Source organism: Schistocerca americana, chromosome 3, assembly GCF_021461395.2.
Source record: "Schistocerca americana isolate TAMUIC-IGC-003095 chromosome 3, iqSchAmer2.1, whole genome shotgun sequence".
Taxonomy (NCBI): Eukaryota; Metazoa; Arthropoda; class Insecta; order Orthoptera; family Acrididae; genus Schistocerca; species Schistocerca americana.
The window spans coordinates 260,147,851-260,168,430 of record NC_060121.1 but is presented as its reverse complement, the minus strand read 5'-3'; the positions used below and the strand labels follow the sequence as shown (position 1 = coordinate 260,168,430).

Sequence of the window (20,580 nt, the reverse complement as noted above, 5' to 3'; positions counted from 1 at the left end):
GGCGGAGTGGTTCTAGGCACTACAGTCTGGAACCGCGCGACCGCTACGGTCGCAGGTTCGAATCCTGCCTCGGGCATGGATGTGTGTGGTGTCCTTAGGTTAGTTAGGTTTAAGTAGTTCTAAGTTCTAGGGGACTGATGACCTCAGAAGTTAAGTCCCATACTCCTCAGAGCCATTTGATTTTGAACCATGAACTGTATGTGGCGCCTGGCTTGGTCGTAGCTACTGACTTAGCTGAAGGCTATGCTAATTAGCGTCTCTGCAAATGAGATCTTTAAAGCTATAACAAGTAAACCAGTCCTATTCAAGTCGGCTGTAGAACTGGGCAGTGCGCTAGCTTGTCTCTTTAGTCCAGCCGAGTGGCAGCGTTCGGTCTGCCAGCGTCGAGAGTGGCTACTCGATGGTCCCGTGTATACTGACGGACCGCGACCGATTTGAAGCCTACAACCTAGCAAGTGTGGTGCCTTGCGGTGATACCGCAGAATACTCCATAAGCTCGCATCGTATTTATCAGACGACAATGGGAAACGGTATTGAATTCCTGTGATTGCGATTAAAGTAACATCAGAGAAAATAAATACGTGAACGCTGCGTTCTGATGCACACTAAAGTAGCTTCTCCTTACTTTTGACATGAAAAAATCTCATTTCCTGTTAGTGTAGGCTTTTCCATCTCACGCTGCAACAATGCTCATTTACTGAAGCTTCATGACGCTCAGCAGTACCCGTTCCAGAATTCCAAATCTCCAAGTAGTCCGAAGCGATTACCTGGAATAGAATTAGGAACCTCTGCACAGCTAGACAATCGTTCTTATTTTGCATAAGTATCCCAGATATACTGTTTACTAAACTATTTAGCTTCATACCAAAATGTTTCAACCATAGCTTATCTGAAAGTGATGTACAACACACTTGAATTTCCATTCACTTTTGACAATATAATAATATATCTTCCTGCAGAATTTTTCTACTGCTTACCACCTCAACAGTACAATGTATTTGTTCCCCACACTCTGTGTGTATATGTGTGTGTGTGTGTGTGTGTGTGTGTGTCTGTGTGTGTGTGTGTGTGTGTGTGTGTGTGTGTGTGTCTGTCTGTCTGTCTGTCTTAATTTGCTAATCAAACTGACTTTTATAACAAGCGTGAATCCCGTAATTTATGAGCGCATGCGTGCGTTGGCGTGTGCATGTGTATGTTCGAACACACATTCTGCCAACGTAGCGACCCGAACACATCTGTGAGTCTAATACCTTCGAATGTTTTGTGTGAAACGGCATGATAACACTTATATATATATATATATATATATATATATATATATATATAATTTATTTTGAAGACAGGAAACCAAATGACCATGTAGTTTCTAAATCTACCAATGTAATTCCAAAACTGTCTTCTCGATTCCTACTGACTTGCTCGAGTGAAAATCATTTGGCACCATCACATCCTTCTCACAACGCTGGAATACTTCATTCTCCCCAACAATATCGTCTTCTTCTGTCCGTAGTTCCGCCATATTTTCTGTGGTTCCACTAAATATCTTCAGGCAAATGCTTGGACGGTTCTGTGGGAAAAAAAAGACCAAACATCTTCCCCTTCCTTCCCCATCACGAGCTTGTCCTTCGTCTTCAAGACCTCTTCATCGATGGCCGTTAACCGCTAATCGTTTTTCCCTTCTCCTCTACTGATAATGCTGATGGACCGATTTTTCTCTGTGGTTCAGATTTTCTATGTACAATTACCATCTGCCTGTTTGCAACTGCTTAGCAGAAATTTCAGAAGTGCTCCTAAATGGTGCGTATATTTACTATTTACTTTCGAAAATTATAATCAGTCGTTACCCTAAGAAGACTGATGTCTTGGTTTTGACATCCATTTCCTTCTCTTCTGTATAATAGAATATTGTACAACTTGCACGTTATTTTAGACTATTCTCGCGACAGGCAAGGCTTCTTCTAGTGTATACAGATTCTGTTTGTGCAGGATGGCAGAGAAATTTCTTAATAATGTTTCGGAAATAGTAGGCGACAGAGTGTTTGTAGCGCTCAGTGTACCAGACACCATTTTTAAGTCTGCAACAGCTGACTGCTGAAGCTGCAGCGATTATTGGTGAGATCCCAGGCCGCTTTGAGCGTGACGCATCATCATTAGCACTTATATGTCAGCTTTTGTGTGTATGAAAGGCAGTTGGGACAACAGCTCTGAAACAGCAAACATTACGTCATAAGACAGCTTACACACCAGCTGTAAACATCATTTGCTAGTAGTTCCCCGGAAACTGACCACGAGATCTGCGTCACGCAGTAGAAATGAGTATTTTCCTCATATATCATTCCAGGAATTGTAGCGCATTTAAAGTGACACTAAGTGCGTTCCTTTCTCGCGTTTGTTTCACAATCACGGGATCTGCTGTTACATTATATTTACCGTTCATCCCACATGTTCAAAAATGGTTCAAATGGCTCTGAGCACTATGCGACTTAACTTCTAAGGTCATCAGTCGCCTAGAACTTAGAACTAATTAAACCTAACTAACCTAAGGACATCACACACATCCATGCCCGAGGCAGGATTCGAACCTGCGACCGTAGCGGTCGCTCGGTTCCAGACTGTAGCGCCTAGAACCGCACGGCCACTTTGGCCGGCATCCCACATGTACAGGGGACGCTGGTATAGTATATCTTCTCCACCTCTCCCTGTTGTTGTCAACTTCGACTTTTAAATCAGCGCCGCGCAAGCTGAACTTAAGCTATCAGTGTATTTTGATTATCAATGTATTAACATAAACTCAGTTGATTTGGGGATGCATATAAAGTCAGATTGTTGAATACTTGTCCATAAATGAGTGAAAAATAAAGAAGTTTACAACGACCCGTCGATTTAGAGGTCTTTGTAGGTAAGTCAGTACTACAAATACAGAAGCAAGCTGTAGTTTTTGAGATTATTTTGATTTTACAGGGTGTGGCGCAGCTCCTATTGCCGATTCTGCAGGTTGAGGAGGTATAGTAGATACGTTTTACATAGCAGAGTGTAATCAGAAACAGCTTATCATCGTGATGCGAGAACAACAAAGTACTCCCACAACTTTTTAAATACCACGCTAATATTAATACTTCTTGCATAGTTTCCTGTATGACATACTACCCACATTAAGAGCTTACATGATAAGATCATTTAATGTTCTCTTGCTTACAAGTTGTTGTACCGGTACTATCGTTATTTGCCGTTCAGTTGCTAAAAAAGGTGCTTCGTTACTGCAGATAGTATGCCTGAGTACACGCGGCCAGGTAACACTGACGCATTGTTCTTTTCAGCGAAGCGCATCGCACTGAGATAAATGCTCAACGGCTCGACCAACAATGTATTCCGAATGCAGGTAGCGTGATGTCATTTTTAAAACTTTAGGCTCAGTAAAATAGCGACTATGATAAAGAGACGCATCAGAATGATGAGATACTGTGATACTACAAGGAGTGTGGACTTTGAAGCGGACGTTCTGCGTCGAGTTACAGTGGTTCCCAGAACATATACTCGACTAATTACACTTTGGACTCATGGCACTGTTTGGCGTAATCTACTGAAGCAGCTCACTATGTCCGTCCCCATCATTACTAGAAGGTGCACGGTATAATGCCGGCTGTCTTACGTTATTTGTCTACTATTGTGCTTGTTTTCCAAATTCTTATGTTGATATTCCCATTTTCTGAACCGCTTTCTTTTCCCCGACGAATAACATTTGACTAAGGAAGCTGTTACAAACGGTCAAAATGGTAAATTCAGAAGTGAAGTAATTCCTCATGCGCCACACCCCAGTCTACACTACGTGATCAAAAGTATCCGGACACCCCAAAAACATACTTTTTTCGCATTAGGTGCATCGTGCTGCCACCTACTCCTAGATACTCCATACCAGCTACCTCAGTAGTCGGTAGACATCGTGAGAGAGCAGAATGGGGCGCTCCGCGGAACACACGGATTTCAAAAAATGGTTCAAATGACTCTAAGCACTATGGGTCTTAACTTCTGAGGTCATCAGTCTCCTAGACTTAGAACTACTTAAACTTAAGGACATCACACACATCCGTGCCCGAGGCAGGATTCGAACCTGCGACCGCAGCAGCATCGCGGTTGCGGACTGGAGGGCCTAGAACCACTCGGCCACAGCGGCCGGTGACACGGACTTCGAAAGTGGTCAAGTGACTGGGTGTCACTTGTGTCATACGTCTGTACCCGAGATTTCCACACTCCTAAACATCCCTAGGTCCACTGTTTCCGATGTGATAGTAAAGTGGAAACGGGAATGGACACGTACAGCACAAAAGCGTACAGGCCGACCTCGTCTGCTGACTGTCAGAGACCGCCGACAGTTGAAGAGGGTCGTAATGTGTAATAGGTAGACATCTATCCATATCATCACACAGGAATTCCAAACTGCATTAGGATCCACTACAAGTACTATGACAGTTAGGCGGGAGGTGAGAAAACTTGTATTTCACGGTCGAGCGGCTGCTCATAAGTCACATCTCACGCTGGTAAATGCCAAACGACGCCTCGCTTGGTGTAAGGAGCGTAAACATTGAACGATTGAACAGTGGAAAAACGTTGTGTGGAGAGACGAATCACGGTACACAATGTGGCGATCCAATGGCAGGGTGTGCAAGGTGAACGTCATCGGCCAGCGTGTGTAGTGAGTGCCAACAGTAAAATTCGGGGGCGGTGGTGTTATGGTATGGTCATGTTTTTCATGAAGGAGGATTGCACCCCATGTTGTTTCGCGTGGCACTGTCACATCACAGGCCTACATTGATGTTATAAGCACCTTCTTGCTTCCCACTGTTGAAGAGCAATTCAGGGATGGCGATTGCATCTTTCGATACGATCGAGGACCTGTTCATAATGCACGGACTGTGGCGGAGTGGTTACACGACAATAACATCCTTGTGATGGACTGGCCTGCACAGAGTCCTGACCTGAATCCTATAGAACACCTTTGGGATGTTTTGGAACACCGACTTCGTGCCAGGCCTCACCGACCGACATCGATACCTCTTCTCAGTGCACCACTCCGTGAAGAATGGGCTGCCATTTCCCACGAAACTTTCCGGAACCTGATTGAACGTATGCCTGCAAGAGTGGAAGCTGTCATCAAGCGTAAGAGGGTGTGCCAACACCATATTGAATTCCAGCATTACCGATGGAGGGCGCAACGAATTTGTAAGTCAGTTTCAGCCAGGTGTCCGGATACTTTTGATCACATAGTGTATTTTAGCCTCTTACTGAAACACACAGACACCTTGAAGCTCCAGTCTGATGTTTATTAAACTTTGTGGGGTTATTCAAGACGTACGGGGTATTAACTCATGTAACTTTCATTTCTTTCGGCACTAATATTCATCATCATCAGTGTGAGGTGAGACCACCATGATGGGCACGAGTACTCTCCATTATTCCTTGTGACGTGGAAGGAGTGGTCTCGGAAACATGGGTATCCGCGGAATTTTTTCCAACCGAAGGGGTGGGGGGACTGAAATCTGATTTTTCCCATTTTTGATGTATCTGATTCGTTAAGTTTGAAAACTTGTCGTGCCCTAGGGACTAAATTTGACGACAAGTACACAAGCTTACAGTGCCACAAACATTTGGTAGTTATACAATTATCATTTTGGAGATACATTACTTTGAAACTGAACTGCATATGCAAAGTAATTTCTTTTGTTAATAATATGTTTATTTATTCCACCTTCGTGATTCAGCAACCTAAAATTTCATCCCCTTACATTTAAACCATCAGTCTTGTACGAGTCCCGAAATGAAGCTAGAAATTTTTTCTACAAAAATATACTACTAGCCCACTAATGCGGTAAGAAGCTAAAATTAAGAATCTGAGGCAGAAAAAAAGAAAAACTGAAAATATACTGTTGTATATCAAGAAAAATGACCAATATTCTCTTCGAAGTGGAGAAACAGACTACCAGCTTGGAAAAAGGGATGATTAGATTTAATATCATTTAAAGCACATTTAAAGCACTTTTTTGCATGCAGAATGCATATCATCACGTTAGTGGATTTATTTCATCACTTTCATGCTTCCTGTTTTTTAACGTTAGTGGCAAAACTACAACAGAACAAAATGTGTTTTTAAGACTATACTTTTTTGACTTGGTTACGCAACGTGTAGCTTAGAGTCTGTAACCGAGTAGATGAACGTAAGAAATCTTCCAGAACCATTCTCAAACTGGTCAACAGAATCGACTTTTAACATCCTGGACTGTATTAAATCAGTCCTCGTCTCTTCAGTTTGTCACATTATCGTGCAGTTGTATCAGCTTGACTGCATGTGTTCTAACCCATAAAGTTGAAAAGGTTCCAATTCCTAGACAGGACATCTTATCGATGTTGAATTTTTTTGCTTTCATCGAGCCCATGAAATGGAGTATTCTGTTACGACTGATGTATTTGGAGGTATATTTTAAGTACAGACCGTTTTGGCTTCAGGGTCTACGGTTATAATTGTATCGTACAAATCTGAACGTAGAATTTCCAAGCAGCCACAGCTCTTCTTTGTCGACAAACAATCGGTGAACTACTAATGAGATTCTGATATTCAGCAATGTGAGGGGGCGCTCTTCAGGAGGTTGGGAACGGTTAACACAAGGGCATAGTGCTGCCGTGCTTATGGTGAACTGGAATCTACTCTTCCACGTGTTGGATCGGCTCCTTTCTGCAGCTCGAAAAGAGCTATAGGAGGAAAAAAAAATAGAGGAATAAAATTATTTCACGACTGTTTCATCATCTACATCTACGTTATTACTCTGCTATTCACAATTAAGTGCCTGGCAGAGGGTTCAATGAACCACCTTCAAACTGTCTCTCTACCGTTGTTTCACTCTCGAACGGCGCGCGGGAAATTCGAGCACTTAAATTTTCCTGTGCGAGCCCTGATTTCTCTTACTTTATCGTGATGATGATTTTTTCCTATGTAGGTGGGTTCTAACAGAATGTTTTCGCAATCGGAGGAGAAAACTGGTCATTTAAATTTCATGGGAAGATCCCGTCGCAACGAAGAACGCCTTTGTTTTAATGATTGCCACTCCAGTTCACGTATCATGTCTATGGCCCTATCTCCCCTATCTCGTGATAAAACAAAACGAGCCGCCCTTCTTGGAACTTTTTCAATATCATCCGTCAGTCTTACCTGATATGGATCCCACACCGCACAGTAACACTCCAGAATAGGGTAGACAAGTGTACTTTAAGCAGTACTTTAGTAGATCTGATGCACCTTCTTAATGTTCCGCCAATGAATCGCAGTCTTTGGTTTGCTGTACCCACAACATTATCTATGTGATCGTTCCAACTTAGGCTATTTGTAATTGTAATTCCTGAGTATTTAGTTGAATTAGCCTTCAGATTTGTGTGACTTATCGCGTAATCGAAATTTAGCGGATTTCTTTTGGTACTCATGTGAATAACTTCACACTTTTCTTTATTCAGGGTCATTTGCCACTTTTCGCACCACACAGATATCTTACCAAAATCATTTTGCAATTTGTTTTGGTCATCTGGTGACTTTACAAGACGGTAAATGGCAGCATCACCTGCAACTAACCTAAGACGGCTACTCAGAGTGTCTCCTATGTCGTTAATATAGATCAGGAACAATAGAGGACCTATAATACTTCCTTGGGGAACGCCGGATATTACTTCTGTTTTACTCGATGACTTTCCGTCTATTACTACCAAATGTGACCTTTCTGACAGGAAATCACGAATCGAGTCGCACAACTGAGGGGATATTTCATGGGAACTCAGTTTGCTTAGAAGACGCTTGTGAGGGACGGTGTGGAAAGTTCTCAGGTTCGCATCCACGTTGACTGCACAATGGCCCCGAAACTGCTACCGCACCAAGGAGTCAGCCCAATTCCTGAACGACATGAAAATCAAAAAATCCGAAGACAGGTAGACATTATTACAGTCACAGTACTTTACATCGCGTTCGGCGATGTTAAATATGCAGTTTAATAGAGTCATCGACAATCAGAGTTGGAAATTTGTGAGAATTCTGCAGTGAATAAGATTCCAAGAGGGACCAGTGCCCCCTCTTGTACCCCCACACCCCCTACTACCCTTCCGGACGCCAGTGCCATGGTGTGAAATTTCTTTCCATGCCTTAAACATATGCTTTGTCAGTACACAAAGATTGTTGGGTGGAGGTTCGTATGGAAGTGTACGTCTTCCCATCACATCCCACACATGCTCTATAGGTGAATAATCAGGGAACCAAGCAATCCAGTCAAGGCTCCATTCGTTGCTCAAGGCGTTTGCGGTGTGTTCTGCAGTGCCTTGTGTTATCCTGCTGGAATACGGAATTTGTACCCTGCTCACAAAGATTATGACAACACGGTTTACCATTCTTGTCACATGTTGGCAAGATTTCATCCTCCCTTCAACAATAACCATATCAATCCTGTTGTCATGCTCAATAATTCCGTACATCAGTACTGTAAGTCTTGGACAAGTATGGGTCTCGGAAGTCTCGGATTGCTATTATCACGTCGTACACAGACACGTTGTAGTGGATTTTGCTGCCACTAACAGACTAAGCGCAAAGCGCCACATACACTACTGGCCATTAAAACTGCTACGCCAAGAAGAAATGCAGATGCTAAACGGGTATTCATTGGACAGATATATTAAACTAGAATTGATATGTGACTACATTTTCACGCAATTTTTGGTGCATAGATCCTGAGAAATCAGTACCCAGAACAACCACCTCTGCCCGTAATAACGGCCTTTATACGCCTGGGAATTGAGTCAAACAGAGCTTGGATGGCGTGTACAGGTACAGCTGTCCATGCAGCTTCAACACGATACCACAGTTCATCAAGAGTAGTGTCTGGCGTATTGTGACGAGCCAGTTGCTCGGCCACCATTGACCAGACGTTTTCAGTTAGTGACAGATCGAAGAATGTGCTGGACAGGGCAGCAGTCGAACATTATCTATATCCAGAAAGGCCCATACAGGAACTGCAACATGCGGTCGTGCATTATCGTGCTGAAATGTAGGGCGTCGCAGGGATCGAATGAAGGGTAGAGCCTCGGGTCGTAATACATCTGAAATGTAACGTTCACTGTTCAAAGTGCCGTCAATGTGAACAAGAGGTAACCGAGACGTGTAAACAATGGCACCCCATACCATCACGCCGGGTGTTACGCCAGTATGGCGATGACGAATACACACTTCCAATGTGCGTTCACCGTGATGTCACAAAACACTGATGCGACCATCGTGATGCCGTAAACAGAACCTGGATTCATCCGAAAAAATGACGTTTTGCCATTCGTGCACCCAGGTTCGTCGTTGAGTATAGCATCGCAGGCGCTCCTGTCTGTGATCCAGCGTCAAGTGTAACCGCAGCCACGGTCTCCGAGTTGATAGTCCATGCTGATGCAAACGTCTTCGAACTGTTCGTGCAGATGGTTGTTGTCTTGCAAACGTCCCCATCTGTTAACTCAGGGATTTAGACGTGGCTGCATGATCCGTTACAGACATGCGGATAAGATACCTGCTAGTGATACGAGGCCGTTGGGATCCAGCACGGCGTTCCGTATTACCCTCCTGAACCCACTGATTTCATGTTCTGCTAACTGTCATTGGATCTCGACCAACGCGAGCACCAATGTCGCGATACGATAAACCGCAATCGAGATAGGCTACAATCCGACCTTTATCAAAGTCGGAAACGTGATGGTACGCATTTCTCCTCCGTACACGAGGCATCACAACAACGTTTCACCAGGCAACGCCGGCCAACTGCTGTCTGTGTATGAGAAATCGGTTGGAAACATTCCTCATGTCAGCACGTTTTAGGTGTCGCCACCGGCGCCAACCTTGTGTGAATGATCTGAAAAGCTAATCATTTGCATATCACAGCATCTTTTTCCTGTCGGTTAAATTTCTCATCTGTAGCACGCCATCTTCGCGGTGTAGCAATTTTAATTGCCAGTAGTGAAATACCAGTGGCGTTCAGTAAGTAATACAATCCTTTTTTAAAAATTATGTTGGTTTCGTACTTGTTTCTAATACACCATATTATTCGCTGATGTTTTGGCTACAAAACTCTGGTTTTCAATGCGTCGGCCTCACGCACGTTACAGGGAGGTCCCGTATGCTCTCATCGTGTCGCTTTACTGGACGACGTCGGAGCCAAGGTCTTGTTGCGTCATTAATCTCCCCATCATCCACCTCTTGCTTCCCACGGTGTGCACTGGACCAAGCACATGGAAGTCATAAGGTACGAGATCTGGGCTGTATAGTGGGTGAGGGAGAACTGTCTACTGTGGTGTCCTGAGTTGCTCTCGGGTGTGTAGGCTTGTGTGTGGCCTTGCGTTTTCATGGAGAATGGGATGTTCGTTTGTATATGTGTGGCGACGAGCAAGCTGAAGTTGTGTCTTCAGTTTCCTGAGGGTGCCACAAGATACCAGAGTTGATCGTTGCACCACAAGGGAGGACATGAAATAGCATAACCCCTTCAGAGGCCCAGGAGGCCGTCTCCAAGACTTTCCTGGCTGAGGGTGCGGCTTTGAACTTTTTCCTCGCTGGAGAAGTGGTGTGACGCCACTCCATGGGTTTGCCGTTTTGTTTACAGCTCGAAGTGATGAACCCCTGTTTCATCTACTATTACGATTGAGGACAAAAGAATTCTAATGGTCAGCCTCGTAACATGCAAGCAATTCCGCACAGATGGTCCTTCATTCCTCTTTATGGACTTCTGTTAGGCAGCGAGGAACCCAGTGGGCGCACACCTTCGAGCACTCCAACTGGTGGCGGACTGAGCTAGCTCTACATTCAGAGACGTCCAGTCGTGAAGCGAGCTGTTTACTTCTGATCCATCGATCACCCTGAATGAGAGTGTCCCCACTGTTAAACCTAGCCTAGTCTTGAAATTGGGTTATCTAGCAAATCTGCTTTCTCGGATAGCTAGACAACATTCAGACAGATTGTATTGACGAGTTTTATTACAAAATGAAAAAATACAATACTTAATTTTGTGTTACACAGATGTGTCGCAAACACAGGGCGACAGACATAATAAGAAATCCCTCATTAGAGTTGGCGCTTCTATCCATGTTGGTAGACTTGAAGCTGCTGTAGAACTGGGCCGCCACCAGTCGGCACGGCGCTTATGTTTACTTCGCATAGGGGCCGATGCTGTCGCGTTTTCGTCCTCGAGAGGGGTCGGTCAGATTGCAATTGGCTGAAGTCTTCTCACAGCCCTCTGCATCTACATCTACATCCATACTCCGCAAGCCACCTGACGGTGTGTGGCGGAGGGTTTCTTGAGTACCTTCATCGGTTCTCCCTTCTATTCCAGTCTCGTATTGTTCGTGGAAAGAAGGATTGTCGGTATGGCTCTGTGTGGGCTCTAATCTCTCTGATTTTAGCCTCATAGTCTCTTCGCGAGATATACGTAGGAGGGAGCAATATACTACTTGACTCCTCGGTGAAGGTAAGTTCTCGAAACTTCAACAAAAGCCCGTACCGAGCTACAGAGCGTCTCTCCTGCAGAGTCTTCCACTGGAGTTTATCTATCATCTCCGTAACGCTTTCGCGATTACTAAATGATCCTGTAACAAAGCGAGCTGCTCCATCTCTTCTATCAACCCTATCTGGTACGGATCCCACACTGCTGAGCAGCATTCAAGCAGTGGGCGAACAAGCGTACTGTAACCTACTTCCTTTGTTTTCGGATTGCATTTCCTTAGGATTCTTCCAATGAATCTCAGTCTGGCATCTGCTTTACCGACGATCAACTTCATATGATCATTCCATTTTAAATCACTCCTAATGCGTACTCCCAGATAATTTATGGAATTAACTGCTTCCAGTTGCTGACCAGCTATATTGTAGCTAAATGATAAGCGATCTTTCTTTCTATGTATTCGCAGCACATTACACTTGTCTACATTGTGATTCAATTGCCATTCCCTGCACCATGCGTCAGTTCGCTGCAGATCCTCCTGCATTTCAGTACAATTTTCCATTGTTACAACCTCTCGATATACTACAGCATCATCCGCAGAAAGCCTCAGTGAACTTCCGATGTCATCCACAAGGTCATTAATGTATGTTGTGAATAGCAACGGTCCTACAACACTCCCCTGCGGCACATCTGAAGTCACTCCTACTTCGGAAGACTTCTCTCCATTGAGAATGACATGCTGCGTTCTGTTATCTAGGAAGTCGTCAATCCAATCACACGATTGGTCTGACAGTCCATATGCTCTTACTTTGTTCATTAAACGACTGTGGGGAACTGTATCGAACGCCTTGAGGAAGTCAAGAAACACGGCATCTACCTGGGAACCCGTGTCTATGGCCCTCTGAGTCTCGTGAACGAATAGCGCAAGCTGGGTTTCACACGATCGTCTTTTTCGAAACCCATGCTGATTCGTACAGAAAAGTCATTATAATCGAACATAATACGTGTTCCAAAATTCTACAACTGATCGACGATAGAGGTATAGGTCTATAGATCTGCACGTCTGTTCGACGTCCCTTCTTGAAAACGGGGAAGACCTGTTCCCTTTTCCAATCATTTGGAACGCTACGCTCTTCTAGAGACCTACGGTACACCGCTGCAAGAAGGGGGGCAAGTTCCTTCGAGAACTCTGTGTAAAATCGAACTGGTACCCCATCAGGTCCAGCGGCCTATCCTCTTTAGAGCGATTTTAATTGTTTCTCTATCCCTCTGTCGTCTATTTCGATATCTACCATTTTGTCATTTGTGCGACAATCTACAGAAGGAACTACAGTGCAGTCTGCTCTGTCGTTCCCGACTGGTGCGCCAGCGCTTGGCTTTACGCCGTAACGCCCACTTTCGAACATTCCAGAAATCACAGCTGCGTGCGGCCGGCTGGCACGCGGGAAATCGGATAGGTTTGCGCAACCCTGTTGCGATGGTGACAGACGCCTCGCCCAACAACTCACCATGCTTTTGTTCACTTCCAGGTCTCCGTAGGCATTCTACAAGCTTGTATGAATATCTACGACGCCCTGGTTTTCCGGCAAAGAAAACTTCGTATCAGCTCTCCGATTGTAATGCACCTCCGTTACAGACAACATTTTGAAGGCTACGCGTAGTGCCGCCACCAATTCGAACTTTGTGGAACTATAGGGGCTGAAGTGAGAATATGCCAAGATGTCCCACAACAAATTCCGAATTTTTGTCCGAGAAAACAGAATGTGTTGCATTACTTATCGCACTCCCCTGGTACTACTGAATGTCCAACTGTACCGCAACTGGCTGTCTGGTGTTTGCGTAATTGCGTTGCTGTGTTTGTATGCTATCTTCGTAATTTTGTGATCTTTTGCTTTTTTGTAATTATGTTTCTGTGGCTCTTTATAACCATTGTTGCCTCTATGGTACTTGTAACACAAAGCCAAAATAAAGAAATAACAACAAATTTAAAAGAAAGAAACTGGACCGCAGCTATACTCTTTGTAACTCGCTGTTCTTTGTAATATAATTTCGGCAGCAACTTGATATCTCAGTCCAACTCCCTAAAGTTCATTCATTCATTCATTTATTGGTCCATTTGATTCATTACATACTTAAACAGTACGTTTAATATAGGACAAGTCAAAATTGCGAAAGGAGCAGAAACAAACACACACACACACAGAGAGAGAGAGAGAGAGAGAGAGAGAGCATGACAAAATTAATTACAGATAACAATCATAAATTTGAAGTGACAAATATAGCAATTTGAATTTAACCATTATTATATAATCATTGTTTAAAAGGCTATTCTTTTACAGAGTTAAAACTTTTTTCCACTAGAAATGACTTAAGATTACGTTTAAAAAAATTTTTACGTTGCTGCTATTTTAAATCACTGGGTAAGCTGTTATATAGCTGAACTGTTATCTGTGATACACTTTTTTGGTACAGTGCTGTTCTACACTGTGACATGTGGATATTATTTGTGTTTCTTGTGTTGTGACTGTGTATGTGCTTATTTTGTTGAAGATGTCTAGTTTGGTTTAAAAGTTACTCATTTGCGAACAGGATACAGTCATATATTTAAAGGCTCGTTAGGCTCATTATTTTCATCTGGATGAAATGTGGTTTACATATTTCCAGTTTCCTTAGGTTGCAGATAGCCCTGATTGCTCTTTTCTGCACCCTAAAGATCTTTATGCTGGTGGCTGAATTTCCCCAGAAGATTAGCCCATATCGAAGTAGTGCAGGAAAGTATGCATAATACGCCTGAATAACTGTTGACTTGCTTGCACTTTTATTTAACACACGCAGAGCATAACAAGCTTTTGAAAGTTTTTTCTCAAGTTCTTTTACATTATGACACTGTGCCTGCTCTGTCTGTAATCTCTGCTTGGACTCCAACTGCTGTCTCATGTCTGTCAGTCGGAGTCAGTCAAACACCTTTTTGTGGTGTCGTTCTTCTGGAAGTATTCGCACCTTCTCTTCCCGCCACATTCTTTTCAGCCCCGAGTCCATCTCATAGCCGCCAATTCTGCAGTCACTGCACTACAGCCGACTGTCAGTGCGATCTGCCAGTATGCCGCTGCCCTGTCCTTCATGCCAATAATTCGATCATTCTGACAGTTCGAAAGATGGCGATAAGCTGCACGTGCCTGTCCACCTGCCATCTCGTGTTGTCATTGTAATGTGGTTTAATTTTCATGTAGTTCCAACCTGCATATTTTAGTCATATTTCTATGCTCTAATAGTACTCCCCAAGTGCGTTAACATAATGAATTGGTAAATGAGATGTTGTCTTCATAATTTGTATTACTACTTGCAAAATGCATGTATAATTCCATGTGTTGCCTATGGTCAAGCTAGGAACTGGATTAGCCGTTCGCTTCGGTTTATGAGAATCCGTATTTTTCCGTGTATTTAGCACAGCAGTCTAGCAGAGAGAGAAGATGGAGGGACTCGGGCATTCAACCTTCATTACAGTCATAATTGGTCTTGAGGGCCGACGCATCTTCCACCCTCGCACTTCCTTTGATTCTCGGCTGACCATCTTAACACGGGAGGTAACGCGCTGGGTAGCCTGAAAGCACCTGTGCAAAGCCGTGATGTCTACGTGGAAATGTCTTCTTCACTTAAAGAAAGTGACAGCTGGAAGTTTTCCATTGGAACCGTGGGGCACAACGTCTCAACGGCTTCTTTGGAACTTGGCTAGGAAGACGGTTAGCTTTTGCCCAAGCCCCTGCCCATAAAATAAACAAAATGTCTCTCTCTCTTACTGGCGCTGTGTCGAAATCTAGAAATATCGTTGAGGCAGTGGTAGCAATCTCGGTAAAACTTGTCTAGAGATTGGACGGTGCTCGGAATTATTATCGTCATTGGTGGAGCACTTGGAGCTTTTCCAAACTTGATATAGAATTTCGAATTTCTGTTGTGACAGTTTGCCTCCTGCTTCCACGAGTGACGGACTTGACGGCGTCCTCACGGGCCGCACACGCGAAGATTGAGCCAGTCCACTGTTAACTGCCACTCACAGCCGGAGATTCGACCAGCAATGCTTTTTTGTGGAATAGTTCACGGGGTGCGGTATTAGTTAACCTTGCGGAATTAATCGTTTCGGTAACTAATGAACGCACTTAGTTGTTTGTTTTTCAGGATGCACTTTGTATCTGTAAACAGTATTTGCTCTTCTGAGTTCACTTTTCGTTAGCATTTCCTGATATGCTCTTCGCTTGCCCATGACCAATATTCATTACGCGATCCTAAAAGTAGTACCACCATCGGAATTAGACATAATTGTCTGTTGAAATTTGAATTCATTGGTATCTTGTTGAAGATTTTTCTTGATTGAATGCACGTTAAGGCAAATAAATAGCGTCTTTTCTAAGTGTGCTTCCTGTAACTAAAATGTGTGTCGTGTGGTGGCTGACCTGTGTGTTTCATGCATGACAGTTAACTTTTGAAGGTGGGGCTACCCTTGCTAAATTCGGACTTAATAATAAGTTGTCAGTTGCGTGTCTTGTTTCATTCCTTTTAAAAGCATATTTGAATGATTACATGTGGAGCTTCAGACCGTTTTTGGACCACAGGGACCTCAATTTTGGATCTCAGGGGTATGTACTGTTACAACGACAACCACCCCACCTCACACCATCTCCACCAGAAAAATTTAGCTAGCGTTAGTCGCATTCAGTAGCCATTATGTAGTTATCATTCTTCATCTGCAGGAACAGCTTTCTTTCTTACTGAAAATACTTAAGTCTGCTCGCATAATGATGAAATATTCAACATCCATTATCTAACTGGGCATAATAAAAAGAACAACTACAGTTAGCCAGTTCAATCAAGCTATAAGTCAGTCGCGGACTCACAACAAAAGAAAATTGGTAGTCATCATTTCAGGTCAGAGGAGTAACCGCGCCATCGAGTGGTGCAATTGCCGCGTTTATCAGTGAAGAAGCAAGAGAGGCTTATACATTCTGACGCGCTGCTCTATCGAAATATTGACACGAAAGACGATATCTGAAATATGACCAAACCACGCTAGGAGTTTGTGTTTTTCTACTAGTTACAGGGTGGCGCTGTCGTGAGTGACGGACCCCGTTTCACCTCATACCGACTGGGACAACCATCACCGCCAAGTCGTGTCAACTAAGGAGATGCAGATGCCACACTGGATGGGGAAAATTATTCTAATGGCATACTATGGCTATTCGGAAAGTAAGTTCCGATTGGCTGCCAAATGAAAACCGTAGTGAAAAGGCGATGAAGCTTTGTACAGATGTGTTGGGCAGTGTGTCTAATATGCTCGTCAATCACGACACATTGTTCTGAGCGCACAGTGAGCACGTAAAGATGCATAGAAAATAATGTTTCCCACCAAGTATGGGGGTCTTGTGACAGATTTCGCCTGATGTCATGCAGCCCGCATAACACAACTGTTACGCGTTCCCTTCTTCATGACATGCCATAGGGTGGTGGGGTTTCGGGTTCCGCTGGATAGGTCAGGAGTCCACTACACGCAACATGCGGCTACACGGGTAGCAGGGGTTGTGTGGCGTGGGCTGGGCGGTTTTTTAGGTTAGATGGCCTTGGGCAAGTACAGAAAGGGCAACAGCCTCAACGGGTGCGGGGCAAAGTCAGGACATGCGGGGACCAAGCAGCAATCGGTATTGTAATTGTCAACTGTCGAAGCTGCGTTGGTAAAGTACCAGAACTTCAAGCGCTGATAGAAAGCACCGAAGCTGAAATCGTTATAGGTACAGAAAGCTGGCTTAAGCCAGAGATAAATTCTGCCGAAATTTTTACAAAGGTACAGACGGTGTTTAGAAAGGATAGATTGCATGCAACCGGTGGTGGAGTGTTCGTCGCTGTTAGTAGTAGTTTATCCTGTAGTGAAGTAGAAGTGGATAGTTCCTGTGAATTATTATGGGTGGAGGTTACACTAAACAACCAAACTAGGTTAATAATTGGCTCCTTTTACCGACCTCCCGACTCAGCAGCATTAGTGGCAGAACAACTGAGAGAAAATTTGGAATACATTTCACATAAATTTTCTCAGCATGTTATAGTCTTAGGTGGAGATTTCAATTTACCAGATATAGACTGGGACACTCAGATGTTTAGGACGGGTGGTAGGGACAGAGCATCGAGTGACATTATACTGAGTGCACTATCCGAAAATTACCTCGAGCAATTAAACAGAGAACCGACTCGTGGAGATAACATCTTGGACCTACTGATAACAAACAGACCCGAACTTTTCGACTCTGTATGTACAGAACAGGGAATCAGTGATCATAAGGCCGTTGCAGCATCCCTGAATATGGAAGTTAATAGGAATATAAAAAAAGGGAGGAAGGTTTATCTGTTTAGCAAGAGTAATAGAAGGCAGATTTCAGACTACCTAACAGATCAAAACGAAAATTTCTGTTCCGACACTGACAATGTTGAGTGTTTATGGAAAAAGTTCAAGGCAATCGTAAAATGCGTTTTAGACAGGTACGTGCCGAGTAAAACTGTGAGGGACGGGAAAAACCCACCGTGGTACAACAACAAAGTTAGGAAACTACTGCGAAAGCAAAGAGAGCTCCACTCCAAGTTTAAACGCAGCCAAAACCTCTCAGACAAACAGAAGCTAAACGATGTCAAAGTTGGCGTAAGGAGGGCTATGCGTGAAACGTTCATTGAATTCGAAAGTGAAATTCTATGTACCGACTTGACAGAAAATCCTAGGAAGTTCTGGTCTTACGTTAAATCAGTAAGTGGCTCGAAACAGCATATCCAGACACTACGGGATGATGGTAGCATTGAAACAGAGGATGACACGCGTAAAGCTGAAATACTAAACACCTTTTTCCAAAGCTGTTTCACAGAGGAAGACCGCACTGCAGTTCCTTCTCTAAATCCTCGCACAAACGAAAAAATGGCTGACATCGAAATAAGTGTCCAAGGAATAGAAAAGCAACTGGAATCACTCAATAGAGGAAAGTCCACTGGGCCTGACGGGATACCAATTCGATTCTACACAGAGTACGCGAAAGAACTTGCCCCCCCTTCTAACAGCCGTGTACCGCAAGTCTCTAGAGGAACGGAGGGTTCCAAATGATTGGAAAAGAGCACAGATAGTCCCAGTCTTCAAGAAGGGTCGTCGAGCAGATGCGCAAAACTATAGACCTATATCTCTTACGTCGATCTCTTGTAGAAATTTGGAACGTGTTTTTTGCTGGCGTATCATGTCATTTCTGGAAACCCAGAATCTACTATGTAGGAATCAACATGGATTCCGGAAACAGCGATCGTGTGAGACCCAACTCGCCTTATTTGTTCATGAGACCCAGAAAATATTAGATACAGGCTCCCAGGTAGATGCTATTTTTCTTGACTTCCGGAAGGCGTTCGATACAATTCCGCACTGTCGCCTGATAAACAAAGTAAGAGCCTACGGAATATCAGACCAGCTGTGTGGCTGGATTGAAGAGTTTTTAGCAAACAGAACACAGCATGTTGTTATCAATGGAGAGACGTCTACAGACGTTAAAGTAACCTCTGGCGTGCCACAGGGGAGTGTTATGGGACCATTGCTTTTCACAATATATATAAATGACTTAGTAGATAGTGTCGGAAGTTCCATGCGGCTTTTCGCGGATGATGCTGCAGTATACAGAGAAGTTGCAGCATTAGAATATTGTAGCGAAATGCAGGAAGATCTGCAGCGGATAGGCACTTGGTGCAGGGAGTGGCAACTGACCCCTAACATAGACAAATGTAATGTATTGCGAATACATAGAAAGAAGGATCCTTTATTGTATGATTATATGATAGCGGAACAAACACTGATAGCAGTTACTTCTGTAAAATATCTGGGAGTATGCGTACGGAACGATTTGAAGTGGAATGATCATATAAAATTAATTGTTGGTAAGGCGGGTAGCAGATTGAGATTCATTGGGAGAGTGCTTAGAAAATGTAGTCCATCAACAAAGGAGGTGGCTTACAAAACACTCGTTCGACCTATACTTGCGTATTGCTCATCAGTGTGGGATCCGTACCAGATCGGTCTGACGGAGGAGATAGAGAAGATCCAAAGAAGGGCGGCGCGTTTCGTCACTGGGTTATTTGGTAACCGTGATAGCGTTACGGAGATGTTTAATAAACTCAAGTGGCAGACTCTGCAAGAGAGGCGCTCTGCATCGCGGTGTAGCTTGCTCGCCAGGTTTCGAGAGGGTGCGTTTCTGGATGAGGTATCGAATATATTGCTTCCCCCTACTTATACCTCCCGAGGAGATCACGAATGTAAAATTAGAGAGATTAGAGCGCGCACGGAGGCTTTCAGACAGTCGTTCTTCCCGCGAACCATACGCGACTGGAACAGGAAAGGGAGGTAATGACAGTGGCACGTAAAGTGCCCTCCGCCACACACCGTTGGGTGGCTTGCGGAGTATCAATGTAGATGTAGATGTAGATGTAGACAATTGTCGGCCGCACTTTGCAGAGGCAATGCAAATGCTCATGCAGCGTTTTCGATGGGAAGAGGCACTTTCTTCTATGGTGAGGGTACTGAAAAACTGATTCAGTGCCATGACAAATGTCTAAGTCTGAGCGCCGTCTACGTAGGCTAGCATCTGGAAGGTTTAGCTAACAGTAGAAAATAAAATACTTTTCATTTTCACAGTAGCTTTCATTTCGTGACGGATCGGACGTTACTTTCCGAATAGGTCTCGTAATAATCCGACCGGTCACAGATGATTAGCAATGAGTTCCGAACTTTGAAGGCTGTTCGAATCTGTGGTTGAAATTATCCAGTTAATTTTATTTTGACATCTTTTTTTACGAAGTGAACTGGGTGATACAGACGTTGTGCCCACGCCATGCGCGTTGTACGTCCAAAAAAATCTCAGCGTTACACGTATACTTAAGACAGAACACCCAACAGACATTTGATTACTGGTGAAGTTAAAGTTTGGCCGAGGTCGGTCGCGGCGTTCATGATATAACACTTTCCATTTCCATGACTGTACTTTCCTCGTCCCCGTCTAACAAATCACTGATATCTGTTATTCCGCTGACAGTT

At 43.9% G+C, this 20,580-nt stretch overlaps 1 protein-coding gene across 1 annotated transcript in view; it reads left to right on the top strand.

Annotated features, from left to right (window-relative positions):
- Window positions 1–20,580, top strand: part of LOC124606008 (proton channel OtopLc-like) — a 136,227-nt gene that overhangs the window by 74,516 nt on the left and 41,131 nt on the right.